The 17994-nt window shown below is 50.8% G+C and overlaps 1 protein-coding gene and 1 long non-coding RNA gene across 16 annotated transcripts in view; one reads left to right on the top strand and one right to left on the bottom strand.

The window, feature by feature from the left end:
• The window catches only part of EPB41L1 (erythrocyte membrane protein band 4.1 like 1), a 117282-nt gene that overhangs the window by 42344 nt on the left and 56944 nt on the right, over positions 1-17994 (top strand). The window contains exon 1 of one of the 15 annotated variants that reach the window (XM_019732858.3): positions 7114-7318. The exons of the other annotated variants lie outside the window; for them this stretch is intronic. The gene's annotated coding sequence lies outside the window, so the exon portion shown is untranslated. Of the gene's footprint in view, positions 1-7113; positions 7319-17994 lie in introns of those variants that run through there. 15 annotated transcript variants of the gene reach the window in all.
• LOC148756025 (uncharacterized) lies at positions 3092-6874 on the bottom strand. Its single transcript, XR_016018192.1, has 2 exons — positions 6604-6874; positions 3092-3470 (listed from the first exon to the last, which is right to left on the bottom strand). It is a non-coding gene; the product is annotated as an uncharacterized LOC148756025 (long non-coding RNA).

Here is a 17994-nt window from a genome sequence, read left to right as displayed (position 1 = left end):
ATTAACCACATGTGGCTGTGAATTTTACCTTTTCTCAATTTAAATTAAACTTGAAATAGTCCCGTGCAGCCAGTTGCTAGACAGTGCAGGGAACCGCTTGGTATGCTAGCCGAAGCTCTCATGGGCACCATATGCCATTCCAGCCCCAGCCTCAGCCTCAGCCCAGGCTCCGGGCCATTCGAGGTATTTCCTGAGTCTTTCCTGCGCCTCGCAACCCTTGTTTGATGCGATCTCCTCTGTCTAGACTGTCCTTTGCTCTGTCTTTGATGCTCAACTCAAATGCTACCTCTGCCTTGGAACTTTCTGTGACATCTGCTTCCCTCTGATCTTTTTCTCCTCTGAACTCCCAAAGTGCTTTATCCTTTTCTTACAACCTCTAGTACTTTTTGCCTTCTGTGGCTGTTGGCTGGTGTGGGTGTTATGTTTCTTTCCCTAAACAGTGAGCTTTCGGAGACTGTGACTGTTTCCCAGTGAGCCCTTGCTCGGGAGCACAGGTCCTTCCAGGCACACAAAGGAGCTCACTAAATCCCACCATCCTTTGCCCTGGTGCATTGGGGAAACAGAGATGGAGAACATGCCCTTCCTGTTCTCAAGCTGCCACAGGCTCTCATGAGAGTCGTCCGATTCATGCCCAGAGCACCATCGAAGCCAATGGTTATTTTTGGGCAGAAAGATAAAAGCCACAGAGGGCCCAGTTGGCGAGGCGAGTCCAGCAGGAGCTGCCCAAGCAGAAGGCTGTGTTTACACACATAGGCGGCTTCTCGGCCGAGCCTGGCCTGGTACGAGGAGAGGGGACCGTCCAGATGCTGCTGCCTGGCCCGCCTCATGAAGCTGGGATTTACCCGGTGAGGCAGCGGCTGGGCTAGCCGTCTGGTCTCCACAGATGGCTGGATGAGGACAAGGTGGCAGCTTCTGGAAATGGTGTTTTGGCTGGGCGGCACCGGGGCTGGGAATGCAACTGTAAGAAAATGTTTGTGATCTGAACAATGGACAGATAGCAGGTGAAATTTTGCTGCGTCTGGCTTGCGGCGGGTGGGGGTGGGGAGTGGGTTATGAGTTCTTTAGATCAGTCTCTGTGGACATGAAAAGATGATTGAAAAGAGAAAATAAACAGTTTTCTGGCTTCAGACTCTAATACTAAGAATACGTTACACCCCAAAAATCTCTAGCATGGATTCATCTCTGGGACAAAAGCATTTAAAAAAAATAAAATTTATTGAAGTTATATAAATGCGGAAAAGTACACGATCATAAGTTTACACATAACTTGTGTAACTACCCCCAGACAAGAACTAAAACACAGTCAGCATCTCCACAGTAAATGTGTGTTAAGAAAGCAAACGATCCAGGATTAATGGTGGAAAACCCAGGCTCTATAGTCAGGCATGTCTGGGACTGAATCCTGGCCCCCTTACCCACTAGCAGTATGTAATTAGACTAGTGACTTAACTGTTCTGGGCTTCAGTTTACTTCCCTGTAAAATCAAGGTGGAATATGTCATCTCTGCCTTATAGAGCAGTACGAAATTAAAAACCAAAAATGTATGCAAATTGCTCGGCACAGCGCCAGCACGTAATGTGGTCTCAAGTGCTCTCTGTGACGATATTGATTAATGCTGTTGCTGCAGCATCTTCTGACACACGGGCCACAGACGTACCCGCAGAGCTTTTTTTCCCATTGTCTCTCACAGCTCCCAGCCTCTGTATGATGCTCTCTAAGGTCTCTTCTGACTGCACGGAATCTGTGATGCTGTGATGATGCAAATCTCAGCTGATACTCCAGGCTCCGGCTGGGTGGCTGTGTGGACATCTGTATTCAGGGGGAAAGTGGCCAGATCTTTCGTGTTCAAGGCCCCACGAGTATGGCTCCCAGATCTCCTAGGGGAGGGCTGATTTCCCAGGGGCAGCCAGAGCGTGGGGATCCATTGAGCAGAGTAGCAGAGGTGGAGTCAGAGTCAGGAGAACTCAGCCTTAGGAATGTCCTGGCATCCTGGTGAACTCCTGACTCTGGCTTGCCCCCCTGGCCTCTGGAAAGAGGATCTCCCAGGCAGAGAAAAGAACATGTGCAAAAGCAGAGAGGCAGATGTTGTGCCCTTGGAGGCCCAGAACCTTCCAGTTTGACAGAGCTACCCACACAGAGCCTGAGGTCATGAGGCTGAAGAGCCAGGTAAGACCAGGCTGTGAACAGTCCGGAGAGTCAGGCTGAGGTGTTTGCTTTATCCCTGAAGGTTCTTCCACTGAGGAAGCAGAGCAGGACTAGCTCCTGGAGATTCGGGAACTGAGGCTCAGAGAGGTTAATGCCCTGTCCAAGGTCATGCAGCTCCTGTACTGATGAATGAACCTCCCCCATCCTTGCCTGTAGCCCCCTCCCCAGAGGTAACTGTTGCCCTCTGGCTCTCCACCACCACAATACTAGGTGTGGAAAAGTGCTTTGTCCCGTGTGACCCACTGTGCAGCTCCGTCATCATTCCCCGCTACAATATGACCTAATGCAGGAACATATGGTTCCCACGGTCTGGGCTGGAAGATCCCTGGGGACTGCAGTGCTCTGGGAGGCTTCCTGGAGGAGACGGAAGGAGGCAGCTTAGGGGAGAGGTCCCTGCCAGGTGGGTGTTACCACCTGTCCACCCTGCCCCCTCCCTCCACCTAGACATAGCTGCCTTGTAGTGCCTTCCAGAGTCAAGGACTGGTGAGAACAGCCTTGCCTGGCAGAACTTCCCAGGCTTGTGGGTCACGCTGCTCTGGAAAGTTTGGCTCTGGTAGCTTCCTCCGGAGGATGGCCCAGCTTTGAGCTGCTTGGGGCTTCAGCTCAGCCCACCCAGGCCCTGCAGCCCACTGGGGCCAAAACCAGACGCCCCGTGGATCTTTTGCCCTGGAATACCCTCTTCTCCTGATCTTGCCTTTATCCTAGCTCAGTTTATGCGTTCCCCCCTCCAGGAAGCCTTTTCTGAGCCCTAGGGGCTGGTTAGGACTTCAGAGTATCTAAACATGTGCTGACCAAAAGAAATATAATGTGAGCTACGCATGTGAGCCACATATGTAATTAAGAAATGTTCTCGTAGCCACATTAAAAAAAAGCAAAAAGAACCAGATGAAATTATTCTAATGATTTATTTTAACCCAGTACATCTGAAATGTTATCATTTCAATAAAAAGTTATTAATGAGCTATATTACATTTCTTTAATTGAATCTTCAAAATCTATGAGAATTTTACACTTACGGCACATCTCCCTTTTCAGGTGCCATTTTTCAAGTGCTCAGTTGCCACCCGTGGCTAGTGGTGACCATCAGGGTTGCCACAGTCCCAGAGGCAGGGAGAACAGCATAAGGATGGAAGCTCAGGGCTTGGCCTCAGACAGACCTGGCCCTGCCATTTATTAGCTGGGCGAACTTTGGGAATTCATGAACCCCTTCGAGTCTCCATTACTTCCACTGTGAAAGGAGTTAATCATTTCGATGCTGGAGAATTCTGTAAGGATTAAGCAAAGGAATGTATGTCTGATGCCGGACACGGAGTAAGTGCTCAGAAAATGATGGCGATTCCTCTTAACAGTGGTCTCCCATATACTGGTTTATGGGCCATGTTTCCCACTGATTGTGAATTCAAGGGCAGAGGCTACCCAAGTCCTCGCCCCTCCCCCAAGGCCCAAGTTCAGTGTGAATATCAACTGTTTTCCGAATGAAAGATTAAATCCTTGGGCTAGGAGTGCTGTTATCCTCTCTGCCCACCCAGGAATCAAGGGGCCCCTGGTAGCTGGGAGTCAGAGACCACTGACTACATGGGGTGACTTTGACAAGTGTCTGCTTTGTTTAGGACCTTGGTTTTCTCATTCAAAAGATATAAGGGGGTGGGGGTGGGAGGGGCGTTGCCTGAAGTGTTTGGTTTAGTCTCTGCCACACTGGTGGCCTTGGGGGGCTGTGGCTCACACTATGTCCTTTGCCTTCCCGGCCAACAGAGTGAATCATTTCCATCCTTTTTCTGGCTTTCCTATATCCTGGGCACTTTTGCACCAAGTTCCCTGCAGTTAAAATGTAAGAGGAGAGAATTTCTCCTACCTTAGAGGCAGACCAGAGAGGGGATGAAGGGTCCTGTCCCTTCTCTTCTGCCAGCACTTGCTGACATCCCATCACAGCAACCCAGTAACAGAAGTGGGGCAGGAAGAATTCTTCCCATTTTACAGGTGAGGCTCAGAGAGGTCAAGTAACACAGAAAGAAGTGCTAGAGCTGGGGCTGGAAGCAGAATTCAGCACTAAGGGAACTGAAGAGCCCCTGTTCATTGGGAGTACTCCTCTTCCTTCTAGCATTTCTCCACGGTGGCTTTCATGAGCTAGAGCTGTGTGCTGGCCCCCTGCCTCAGTTTCCCTGCCTGGGGAATGAAGGCGGCCAAGTAACTGGGGTAGTGATTTCACCTGATGCCTGTAGGGGCCATGTGTACTTCAGAGAGTGCCCCCAACCCACCCCCTACCCCCAAACTAGATATCTCTAGAAAAAGTTATTGTAGGGCAGAGTGGAAAGTGTCTGGTTCAGAGAGCCAGTGTCACTGTGCAAGTGTAACCTTGGACAAGTCACTCACCACTCTGCGACTCAGCCTGCCTATTTATAAATTGAAGGGTGATCGTGTCTCTTATGAGATGTGAAGATTGCACGTGCAAATACTTTGCAAACTGGAAAGTGCTAATAGAAATGTTAGTCAATAATAATAATAATGACGACACAGAAATAACAATAGTAGAAGAAGCCCGATTTTTCTGTGTGGTCCCACTGACCTGAAGTGAATTGGGCCCTTTGGGTATAAATCCAGAATGATGTCTGGGAACGTCCTGCCTTGGTCTTTGGAATGTAGCCTGGATTTGTCTGGGAAAGTGAGAGGCTCCATCCAGCTGAGGGGGGTGGGAAAGTGGCTCTGCCCCTGGGGAAGAGGGGGAGGGCTCCTGCCTGGGGGAAGGAAGGGAGGGGAGGAGGGTCCAGGAAAGGAGAGTTGAACTAGGAAGGCTTTGGCCGTGCAGCTCTGTCCTGCCACAGGAGCCCAGGGTTGGGAAAGCCAGAGAGCGGAGGAGGTTGAGAGTCAATTTGGAATAAAAATACTTAAAGGCAGGCAGTCAGGAATCTCTCAGCAGATGTGCATATGAAACAGTAAGTTCATCTGGTGTAACACCTGAGTTTTCTGATGCTTTCACTCCTTTATTTGACTAAATGTATAGTGAACTGAACTCAGAGCACCCCCCAGTGGCAAAGTGACTTCCTCAAGGCCATACCCCGAGGGCCTGGGGAGTTCCTGGGAAGAACTGAATTGGGGAGGCAGGGGACTAGAAAGACCAAAGGCACCAGAGGAAATCTGTAAGGAAGTCTGCCCAGCAGGACTCTGGTCCTTCTGTGAATTGGCCCTGGGCTGATTTGTCCATCTTTGCCTCTTCTGTCTAGAGGGGCAGCGCGTTCTCTGGGATTAGGAGGAGCTGGCTTCCTTCTGCTCTCTGCCCACTCCTGAGCCTAGTGGACAGAGGGACAGGAACAGGACCGGAAGCTGTGTCTTGGGAACATCTGGTGAAGGAGTTTGTCGTGTTTAACTTGGAAAAGAGAAGGCTTGGTTTGGGGGTGGGGAGAAGGGACACAGTTGCTATCTTGGATTCTCTGAGGGGTACCGGGGAGAGGGCGTAGGCTCTTTCTGTGGAGGCCCAAGGGTTGGTGGTAGGTCCTAGGCTGTAAGGTCACCAGGATGGAACAGCCACTTGGGAGGGAGGAATGGGGAGGAGTTACCTGTCCCTGGAAGGTGGGAGTAGAGATGGATACTGGTGAGTTTGACACAGGGAAACAACCCAGTGAGGGGATGGCAGCATGGGGGGACGCATGGCTCTGCTCACATCTGGGCTGCTTCCCAGCTTTGGGCCTCTGTGGTTTCGAGTGCAGTGGATTCTGTGGTGCCTAGAACTGTGGCTGGCACATAGAAGGCACTGAGGAATCATTTGAAGAATTGAAAGAATAGATGTGGATGCCAGGGGGTGGGGATGGTTAGGGAATAAGGGTTATGTGGGCTGCAAATGCAGACCCATGGGTAGAAATCTTTGGGAATCATGTTGTGGATTACCCACCATTTTCTCTGAGGCCTTCCCCACAAACTGGGACTCCTACAGATAGGCACGTACAACCTTTCTTTCATCGTTCACAAACTGAAGCCCAGAGCAGGAGAGCAACTTGCCCAAAGGTGCTGGCAAGAGCCAGTGGCAGAGCTGGACTGGAACCCAGGCCCTCTGTCTCCCAGAGTCCTTTGCTGCTTCAGGTCCCGGCCTATTGATCCACTAAAATGGAAGTGCAGTGGTTGGGACCAGTCTTTTGAATTAGTGCTGCTAGAGGGGAGATACAGGGCTTTGCTTGGGTTTGACCCATGACCTTGGTGCCCTAGGCCCGTTGGCCCCGACCACCAACTTCCTGGAGCCCGGTGCGGGCCCAGGATGTACTCACACATATCCAGAAGAGAAACACGTTTGTACACGGGCCCAATCCCCACTGTTATGTGTAGTCACTGTCACCGAAGCACATATGGACAAATGTATACACACACACACACTCAGAGACACACAGGATCCCAGGAGACATTTGCACATACCTCCTCCTGATGGGGGAGAAGCCCTGAGTCCCAGGGTGACAGACTGCCCGGCTGTGCTGCCTGGGAGGTGAGGGTATCCGGCTCGGTGGGCTGGAAGGCCCACTGAGGCTGAGTCACCTCTTCTGAGTCAGGGATCCTCCCCCCTTCTCTTCCCCTTCCCTCTCTCCCTGCTGAGCCCCCAAGAGGGGTTGGCTCAGCTAGGAGGGCCGAGGCTGGCCTGGGCTGGGCTGGAGGCAGCAGCCGCGGAACAGTTGGTTTTTGATGCATGGTCCGGCGCTGTTCCGGGAACTGCCGCTGTGGCAGCCCGGGGAGGAGGTGGCCTGGGAGCCTGAGCGATAGAGAAGGGGAGAGGGAGAGGGAGACCAGCAGAGAGGAGGCGGAGGCAGGGGCAGGGCGGCCCGAGGGAGCAGGCAGGCGCGCGGAGGCCGCCCCTGGGCTGGGCGCGGGCTGGGCGGGGGCGGGGGCGGGGGCTGGCCGCGCGTCGGGCGCCAGGCCCGGGGCTGCGGGCACAGCGCCCAGACCCCGGCGCACGCCGAGTCGCCGCCGCCGCTGCTGCAGTCGGCATCCATCAGCGGGCGGGGGTGTCGTGGAACAGGCTGCTCCGCAGAGCCCGGGGCTGCCCGGCGCGCCTGCCCCGCCCCGCGGCCTGCCACCCGCAGGAGCTGAGGGGCCGTCCCTCGCCCAGCCTACCCGAGATGGGGACCCCCAGGCCCAGGTAGGCAATGGGGGAGATTAGATGGCACGCGGGGGTTGGTGGGGGGAGCTGCGGGCTCCAGCCCCGGACTCCAGCCCCAGCGGAATCCTGGGGGCCAGACCGGGAGGAACTGACTTTGCAGGCTGTTGGACCCCTGGCCAGTATGGGGGTGGTCCTTGCTGGTACCTCCCAACCTCCCCGCTCTGCAGCCTCCCTAAGGCCTGGAGAGAGAGAGGCAGGAAGGCGGTGGACTGATGGGTGCTTGCTGGAGGGATGAAGGTTGCTGGGTGCTGGGCTGTCCCCGGCTGGTCCACTCTGTTCTCCGAGACCACTTTTGCCGCCTCCGTGGAGGTGGAGGGCTCTCTGGGTCTCTCCAGTCCTGCTCCAGATGCTGCAAGGCAGTTCCTTGGCTTGGCTGGAGGCAGGGGTGCTGGGGAGCTTCTGCCCTCTCCCTCACCCCCTGGTTACAGACCTTTCCCTACTCCAGGCTTGCTTCCCATCCAGCCCCCCTTCCAAGTATACCAAAGCTGGGGGATGGGCCTTAGCCCCAGGACCTCTGTGGTTCTTGCTTGGTGTTGTTTTGGCAGCCGTTGCCCCCCACTGATTAGAGAGAGAGGACTCGCACCTCCCAGTTGTGTCTGGCACCTTCACACTTGGGGATCTCTGGGACCCAAGAGGCGGGGATCCCTGGGGTCCAAGAGGCTGGGGTCTTGGGGATAGCAGGGGCCAAGTGACTATATCAACCAGGGTACTGACCGGGTATTGAGGCCACGGCCAGGCAGAGCTATGGCCCAGGATGGTCTCTGCGGACCTTGAGGGGCTGGACCAAGAATAGGAAGGGAGTTCTGAGGATGCTGGTCTCCCTCAGAGGCCAGCCGTGGTCCTTCATTTCCCTCCGGAGCTCTGAGGATGCATTGGTGGGGGGTGACACGGCAACGTGTACCTGCCGTCACTTCTGGAACTGCACTGTGCCTCCTGTGCTGCCAAAGGTGGGAGCATAAGAGGGCTGGATTTATGGCTTCTCTGGGGCCATGTGGGGTCCAGCTGCTCCAGCTCCCCACCAGCCCCCAGCATTAGGATTCTTTCAGAATCAGCATCAGTTGGGCCAGGTTGAGAGCTGGGGACTGGGGTGGTACCCTCAGAAGCTCCTGGAAGACTCGTGCTGCCTGTCCTGGGCAAGGGTATGGAGAATAGAAGTGGCTGTGTGCCCGCCTGCCCACCCATTCTTCCAAATGGAGCCTGCAGCAGAGGCAGCCTGTGCCAGCCTCCTTTCTGAGCTACCGTGGCCCAGGGAGGCTCTGCCAGCTCTACGCAGGGATGGAGCTGGCTTCTGCTGGCCAGCCTGAGGTCATAGGCTGGGACACCACGTACAGTATTTGTGGTGTGCAGGGTACGGTCCCTTGAGGGGCACCTCAAGGCAGTCCTGGAGGAGATCAGTGCAGGGGTTCTTATTGAGACCTTTCCTGGGCCACATGGCAGTTCTCTGGGCCCAGCTCTGGGAGCTTCGTGTTGGGTTGCTTCCACGGAACTCACATGAGAACAATATTTGGTCCTGTAATCCTCACTCGGTAAATGTTGAAAGGTTGAATGAAGTCTAGAGAGGAAATTGACTTACCCAAGGTCACATAGCAACCAAGCGGGAAAGCCAGTACTAGTGTACCACGCCTTCTGTCTCTTGGTTTGGGGTTCTTGCAGCCCAAATGCCTGCTTCTCTGGCGCTGCAGCTGGCTGTCCCATACCCAGAACTCTGTGGACATTATAGCCTGGAGCCCAAGGCTACGCTTAGGAGGGGCCTTACATTGGCCTCCTAATCCTTGCTCCCAGAAGGTGAGGAGGAGACGCCAGGATGCCTCACAGATAATGGACCAGGGTGGAGGCAACAGGCAGATGGTAGCACTAGACCCTCTTGGAAATGTACGGAGCCAAGAGGGTGCTGCGTGCCTGGGGTTGTTCTGGGCCTGAGCCTCCAGGGTCAGTGGAGAGGGTCTCCTGACTAGACTGGCTGAGGTGAGAAGTGTCTGTATTAGCTCCAGCATGGACATCTCTGGGCTTGTGTGTCCCCATTGACTGAAAGGGGATAATGTTCTCTATTTGGAGGAAGACCGATGATTACACAATCAGAGTCACAGTGTTAATTGAGCACTTACTCTATGCCATGCGCTGTGATAGATAAGTGCTTTGCACCATCTCACAGCAACCCTGTCAGGTAGATGCTATTATTATCCAGTTTTTACAGGTGGGAAGTAGGCTCAGAGAGGTTGTGGCACCTGCTTGAGGTTACACAGCTGGACACGGTGGGGCTGTCTGAGTCCAGGGCACTTCTCTCTACCATGACATTGTACCTGGGGCAGTGTCTGGGAGCACTGACTTGGTGTCCAGCAGAGCCAGATGACTGATTTGCCAGGATTGACCCAGGTGGAGAGGTGTGTTTGTCAGGTCTGTGAGGCCAGGGTGCTTCTGTGGCCTGAGTGCTCCCGAGGGGTAGGGGCAGAGAGGTACTAGCAGGGAGGCCTGAGAGAGGGGTTGGCCTTGACCTTCTGCTTCCTGGCCAGGTTTCCCTAGAAGTGGGGATGCTCTGGAATCTCTGCTCCCATTGGCTACCAGGGAAGACTGGCTGGCCCTGACCCTCGCTCCCTCCCACATTTGGTAGGGCCCTAATGACCAGTAAACAGAAGGGTGAGCATGCAGGGTACCAGCTAGGACTGTGTAGAGGGGGCCATGCGTGAAGGGGACCTGAGCCTAGGTGGATGGCTTGGAGTGAGAGCAGGCTGGCACCACTGCCTTGTGGGTGGGAGGCTTGTGAATAAGAATAGTAGCAACCAGCATTTATTGAGCACTTATTACATGCCAGGCACTGTTTTAAGGGCTTACCTGTACAACTCATGCAATCTTCACAAAACCTTGTGAGATGGGAATTATTCACATTTTACAGATTGAGGGAACTGAAGCTTAGTGAGGGGAAGGCAGGTGCTCAAGGTCGCACAGCTAGGTCATGGGGGAGCTGGGATTTAAATCCAGGCCCTGTGGATAGGAGCCATGTCCCTGCAGGGGTGGTGGGGAAAGGGAAACCCATGCATATGCTAAACATGTGTTCCTATTTTGGTGATCAGAGAAGGTTTCTGGGCACCAGAGGCCAAGTGGAATTTTGATAGTTTGGGGGGAAGGGCAACCCACTTCCCCAAGTCAGAGGGGAAGGAAATCGGGATGCCTTTGAAGACGAACAAGTGGTCTGGTGTGCATGGAGCGGATGGTGCAGAGGGCTGGGGACGCTGGGAGGTGACTCAGAAAGTCAGCTTGTGTTTGGGTCTCTGGCAAAGCTCTCAAATCCTCCAGAGCCAGGCTCTAGCTCTGCTGTGTACTCGCCACGTGGCCTTGGGCACCTCACGTCACTGGTCTGAGCCCGTTTCCTCCTCTGTAAAATGTGAATAAAGACACCTATCTCATAGAGACCACGTTTGGTGGTTTTAGGTAGTGGACTGGCGCAGTGCTGGCACTTCACAGGGACTCAGTAAACATTACTTCTATGCGCCCTCCATCTCTCTAAAATGTCAGGCCCAGTTGTTTGCACTTGACAGGAGCCTGGAGGCTTCGGGAACCTTTGCAGGTGTTTGGTCGGCATGGGTCATGCGCTGGGGCCTGTCAGAACTATTTGGGAAGGTCCCTTTGGCTACAGTAAGAACCATGAGGAGGATGTGGACCGCAGCCTTGCAGGAAAGAACGAGCCCTGTGGACTGGAGGCTGGGGCAGGAAGGAGTTGAAACTACAGTAAGATGTCTGTCCCCTCGGGTGGTGGGTGGCTCAGCTGGTTGGGGAAGGAGCAGCTTGGGGTGGCGGTGGAGGGCCACCAGGGTCATGCCTTCAGTTTGAGGCCTTGTGAGTTTAAGATGAAGGACTGTCTTCCTTCAGTCATTCGAAGATTGTGCAGCATATTTGTATATCTGGCTTTTTTTTTTTTTTTTTGTCTTTTGAATGATTTTCTTTGGATGAATCCCCATCAGAGCTTCCTCTATAATAGCATCAAATTGGGACTAAGTGCCTGACAATAGCAAGATGATTGAGAACATTTTGGAACATCCAGTGGGTAAAGTAATATGCAGCCGTGAACAGCCACAGAAATACTTACCTTGCAGCATATGGAGCTGTGCATTTGTGAAGTTGCTTTGCATCCTTTATTCATTTCATTCATGTCCCTGTGACAGAGGTGGGACAGGGGTTAGAGCCTTCCTGAGCATGAAGAGACTCAGGCGAGGCTGTAATTTCCATGAGGACAGGGCTCATATTTTATTCATTGTTCTATCCTCAGCATGTAGCTCAGTGATTTGCAAATGCTTGTCTGCTGAAATAATTGTTTTGAGTGAACAAAGCAGAGGGGAAGTGACTTGTCCAAGGTCATGCAAATGGTAAGACCCAGGACCTGAGTCTCCTCATCCCTACTTGCCAGATTCTTCTCACTTACCACTCAGTATCCATGAGGGGAGCAGAGGAGAGAGGTTCCCAACAAGGGCTTGGGATACACACAGGCCAGGGCCCAAGTCTCGCTTCTGTTATTACTAACGGTGAGGTGTTGGCAAATCATTTCATCTTTTTAAGCCTTGGTTTCCCCATCGCTAATGTGAATAGCCCAAGTACCTTCTTTTAGGATTGTCATCAAGACTATATGATTTAAAGCATGTAGAACTCTTAGCATGGTAATTAGCACATAGTACAGCACCCATGAATATTAGCTGTTCTGATAATGATGATAAAATAATGTGGAACTATTTCTGATACAGTTAATGTTAAATGGAAAAAAAAAAACCCAGAAAATTATGAGCCTGAGATTAAAGTGGTGTAAAATTAGGTATGACCATAGATAGAGATTGGAAGAGAACAGACAGAAATAGAGTTACAGCAGGTACTATGGGACGTAAGACTGACCAAAATAAATCTTAAAAAATATTATATTTATTTTTTCTTTAGTTTTAATTACAAAAGAAATATGTGAAAAATCCTAGTAATTCAGAAGTGTATTCTCTCCTTGGCTCCCCAACCAAAATCCTCTCTCTAGAAGTAGCCAATGATAACAGTGTGGTGTGTTTCCTTCCAGAATATTTTCTATGCTTACATAAGCATACACTCCAGAATGGGATCAAAAATTGCATTATTGTTTTACAACGTGCATTTTTTCACTTGATGACATATCGACATCTTTCCATGTCAGTATATATAAAATCTATCTTAAAAATGTTCGCAATAGGTATGTAATACTTTTATAATTAATGCAATGGGTAAATCCTCGTTAATTTGACCAATCCTCTGTTGATGGACATTCAAAGTAGTTTCCAATTTTACTCTATTCTAAATAAAGCCGACAGTGAACGCTAATGGTCTTTAAACAATTAAAGAAAATCAGGCGAGAGAAAGACTCAGAAACAGACCGTGAGAGGTGCCCATGAAGATCTGCTGCTTCTCCCTTCTCCTTTCTCCTCCTCTCCTTCCTGAGGGGACAAGGACACGGAGGGCTGACCTGCTGGGAGGGGACCCTGTCCCTGTCACCCTCAAATGGTTGGGATGTCTGAGGGAAACCCGTCTTTCACTCATCTAGTATGGAGCTACCTGTGAAATTTTCCAATTCTCTTTGAACACTGTAAATGGCTGCCTGCGCCCTGCTACTACTTACACGCTGAGTTTCCCTGGGCAAATTCTTTACCTTCTCCAGACCTCAGTTTGCCCATCTGTCTGGTCGTGACAGCCTTACTGACGAGAGCCATCACTACCCCTTGAGTGTCTACCATATAGCAAACACAGTGCCCAAGTGACCTTGGCATGCATTTTCTCCATTCATTCTCAAAGTGCCTTTGAGGTGTAGGGGGTGTTACTCTCATTTTGCAGGCTCAAACTATCTCTCAAAGAGGTTAAGGAACAAACCCAAAGTCCCCAAGCCAGTGGAGCCGGGATTCAAACTCTGGTCCAAAGCCCACGTTAATTACTACTGTTCTATGCTCCCCCTCACCAACCGCGGATCAGTGAGGTCCATGAGAAATGATGATTATAAAAGGATCCTTTCAATTGTCAAGTGCCTTGCATGTGGGAGGGGTTGATACTGACTGCTGTTATTATTTCTACATCCAGAGCAACGGTAGCTTTGGTTACGTGCTTGACAGCAAGTTGGAGGTCGTGGGATGTAGCAGGATTGGGGGGGGGAAAGCATGGGACCATGAGCCAGCAGACCTGGGTCCTAGTCCTAGCTATTCCCGACCTCACTGGCCGTGACCTTGGCCAGCCACGTCAGCCTGGAGAATAAGCCCACCTGTCCCATTTGTCCCTTGTGCAGCTCCAATGAGACGAAGCCTGGAAGAGAGCCAGCTCACAGCCGGCTCTCAGAGGCTGCCCCGTTACAGGGCGGTCTCTCTGCCTCTGCACTCATCAGTGTGGTCCAAGTGGGAGGCATGTCTCCTTTCTGATGCTGTTACTCTGCAGTTCTGGGCATGTCACGTGATCCCCGGCCCACAACCGCATGTCAGTCTGTGGCTCCATGGTGGCACGTGAAACCTTTGGGCAAGAAGCCAGTGCTGACGGGTGGCAGCCTTTTCATGTTGCTTGGTTTTATTTAATGCGGTGCCCATGGGTATCACAAGCCTCTGACAAATTGCCACCTCCTCATTGCCGCTTCGGACCTGAGCAGCAGTAAGGACCCCTGCAGGCCCCGCTCCCATTTCAACCCCTCTGCATCCATCAGGTATCTCCCGGGCCTGGCTGGGAGGGTGGCACAGGGCCCCAGAGGCAGCTCTCTCAGCCTGTACCCTTCCTCCTTCATCGCAGGCAGTCATTTCATTCATATCCACCTGGAGATTGTCACTCGAGGAAGTGAATGTTCCGTGCTGGGGAAATCCCAATGGGAAGTAACATCACCTCCAGAGGGAAGACTCAGTCTTAACAGGCTCTCTCTCTTTCTGGTTTTTCGTTTAATTCTTTTCTTTTTATTTTCTGACTCCAAAAGTATACGTGTTAATAGTAGAAATATTGCAAAATACAGAGAACGCCCTATAAAAGGGTCCGTAATTCTTTCTCTAGGGGAATACTGTTATTAACCTTTCAGCCTTTAGATTTAATACGGAAGAAGAAAATATGTCATATTTCCTGAGCACTGAGTGTGGGTTTTGGCGCATATTAAGTGCGTTAGAGGCATGATCCCATTCAGTTTCTCAGTAAACCTGTGAGGTAGGTAACATTGTCATTATGATTTTACAGATGAAGACAAAGGCACAGAGGTTAAGGGACTTCTTCAAGGTTTCCTTGTTTCCCATTTTATCCTTAACCACTAGATTATACCGATTCTTCCCAAGTTTCTCCTTCCTTCCCTCTCTAATTCATATTCTATTTAGTGTCAGGAGGTGTATCTGTCAGATTTGGGCAGAAAATAGAATTCCACTCAGATGCTTCAGCTGAGTTAATTGGTAATAAAAGTGGGGGTAAGGTTAAAGGAACCTACAAGGGGTACCCACAAACTAACAGTGACAGAAGCTGTTGCCTCCCTCAGCCTGAAGGAGCAGAGGGAGGTGACGGTGTTCCCAGAATTCGTGATGGCTGGTTCTGTACAAGGAGCTGGCACAGAGGAGCTTAGCCACCACCAGGACCACAGACAGGGAAATTGGACCGATAATACCCTGACCTCTCTCTCTCCTTCCATCCTCTGACCTCGTGCTAGCGCCTCTCATTGGCCAAACCCAACCAGAAGCCAGCAGGCAAGGGAGCTCAAGGGATGGTCCAATGGGTTAGCCTCCTGCTTCTTTGAACAAGGCATGGATCTGGGGCTGCAAATGGAGACTCACAGTCCAGGAGGCATGGATAGAGGGGGGTAGGGCAGACATGCCCTCTGACTTCCCAAAAAGAAAGAGTGGTTATCTTGGTAACTGTGACTATGGAAACATCGTTCAGAACAGAGGAGTTGCACTTTCTGTCTCACATTCTCCTGGTGTCTTGGTGTCTCCCACACCCTGTCCATGGCTCCCTCTTTCAGCTGCTTCCTACTGTTAGTTTCTACGTGGTTCACAATTCCCCAAAATGCCTGGGCAAATGTCGTCAGTGTCCAAGATTTAGAAGAGACAGCCTTATTGTCTAGGGAGTAATTGTTCATGGTCGTGGACACATGTGGCTGTGTGTGCCCTCATGTTGCTCCACTGCGACACATGTGCGTGCAAAGACATACTCCTGGCACACGAGGTGTGACAATTAAGTTCGCGAACTTGCTGCAATGATGTTGCTAACCTTTTTTGCTATCAGAGGGATTATTATGAATTTGTACCAACCGGACAGTTAACCAAGTTTACTATTTGGAAATGCTGAAAAGGCTCCGTGAAAAAGTTAGACGACCTGAACTTTTCACCAACAATTCATGGCTCTTGCATCACGACAATGCACCAGCTCACATGGCACTGTCTGTGAGGGATTTTATAGCCAGTAAACAAATAACTGTATTGGAACACCCTCCCTACTCACCTGATCTGGTCCCCAATGACTTCTTTCTTTACCCGAAGATAAAGGAAATATTGAAAGGAAGACATTTTGATGACATTCAGAACATCAAGGGTAATATGACAGCTCCGATGGCCATTCCAGAAAAAGAGTTCCAAAACTGCTTTGAAGGGTGGACTAGAAGCTGGGGTCAGTGCATAGCTTCCCAAGGGGAGTACTTCAAAGGTGACCGTAGTGATATTCAGCAATGAGTATGTAGCACTTTTCTAGGATGAGTTTGCAAACTTAATTGTCTGACCACCTACATGTCATAAACATCTATAATATACCCTCCCTGCATTTACTGTGACTTCAACTTTTGTGTTTCAAAGAGCTTTCCTTCTCGGTAATATCCTTATCTACATGCCCCTTCTCTACAGTGGGAGGACGGGGCCTCTCATCCCTGTTTGACAAATGAGGAAACTGATGCTGAGAAAGGGGAAATGACTTGCCCCAAACCCACCAGATAGGAAGTAGCAGAACTGAAACCAACAGTGGTCCTGATCTGAGTTCGTCTCCACCCAGTGTATTTGCCTTTCAGTCTTGGGAAGTTTTTCCATAGCTAGCCTCACCTCTGGCAGAAATCAGTACAGGACCGACCCCCCTGCGGCTGCTGAAATGCCACATAGCGAGATGGACTTGAGAGTCAGAGAGACTTGGCACAGCTTATGACCTCAGGCAAACTGTACGCCCCTCTTGGCCTGTGTGTCCTCCTCAGTAAAATGAGGATGATAATATCAGGAGTTTGGATGGACACGTCAGGTGCTTAAGGGCTGATCGGTCCCCAGGACCGGCTGGCGGGTAGCCAGATGGCTCCTGAGGTGAGTGCAGCCCAGGTCTCTAGTCTGTAGTTGAGAAGACTTAAAAACTGTCACATTGGTATTCCATCCACCCATCACCCCTATATTTGCCCATTTGTCCGTCTACCCATCCATCTGACACCAGGCCCCTGGGTTTAAATTCTGGCACTGCCGTTTCCTGGCTATATGATCTTTGGGCAAGTTTATTTAACGTCTCAGTGCTTCAGTTTCTTCTTTTGTAAAGTGGAGATAATAAGAGTATTATAGGTGATTATGAAGATTAAATGAGTTAATTGATGTAAAGAGCTTAGATCAGTGCCTGGCAAATAGCGAACTCTATAGATGTTAGCTTTGTTGTTATTTATTGAAACTGCGCTAAGCCCTGGGGGCAATGGCAAATGAGACAGGTAAAGTTTTGTCTTTGTGGAGTTTATATTCTAGAGGAGGAGTAGAAACAAATCAATCAATCAATCAATCAATCAATCAATCAATCAATCAATCAATGTAAGTTCCATTTGTGGTTGTTACTATGAAAAAAAAAAAAAATCCAGCATGCTCGCTTAATGGATATAGAGTTTCTGTGATGAAAAATTTTGGAAATAGGTAGGGGTAATTGTTGCACAACATTGAGAACGGAGTTAATCACCCTGAGTTATTATACTTAAAAATGGTTAAAATGGCAAAAACCAAACAAAAAAATCGGCATGCTGTAACCAAAAGAACTAGGGGGAGGGACCCACTTTAGACAGAGTGTCAAGGGCGCATAGATTGAGATCGCAAGAGTGACAGCTGCTGTGGCCAAGAGACAGGGGACAAACCCCCTGTCCATACAGAGCTAGTACTTAAGGACAAAGCCCCATAGCAGGGACGAGCTTGGTGTGGTTGAGGAGCAGACGGAAAACCAGCGTGTCAGGTTCGCAGTGATGGTGGCAGCGTGGTAATGGCAACGGAGGGATCTGATGCAGGTGCCATATGCAGGGACCTGTAGTTTGATAAGGAGTTTGTGTTTTCTTTTGATGGGAAGTCATTGGAGGTGTTAAGGAGGGCATCCAATTGGAGTTTTGAAAAAGGTCCCTGTGGCTCCTCTGTGGAGAATAAACCCTAGGGCGGACCCAGTGGCCACAGGAGTCCATGGAGGAGGCTGGGGCTGCCATGCGGACACAAGGGGAGAAGGGCTTGGACCTGAGCAGTGGCTGTGGGAATAGAGAAGAAGAACCAGTACAAGTCACCGGACTCAGGGATGCTGACTCATGCTAACCCAGGCTGGAGGGCCTGATATATAAACCTGTCATCTCATTTTTAACGAGAGGTATAACAGCAGTCCAAATGGATATTACCTCAGCTGGGCTAGGACACCCTCTCCTGGCAGGCCACGCAGAGGGAACAACAAAAGTGTGTGAAGGC

The sequence above is a fragment of the Rhinolophus sinicus genome, chromosome 13 (genome assembly GCF_057876585.1).
Source record: "Rhinolophus sinicus isolate RSI-liver-muscle chromosome 13, RSI-T2T, whole genome shotgun sequence".
Classification (NCBI taxonomy): domain Eukaryota; kingdom Metazoa; phylum Chordata; class Mammalia; order Chiroptera; family Rhinolophidae; genus Rhinolophus; species Rhinolophus sinicus.
This window is presented reverse-complemented; position numbering and strand designations above follow the sequence as displayed.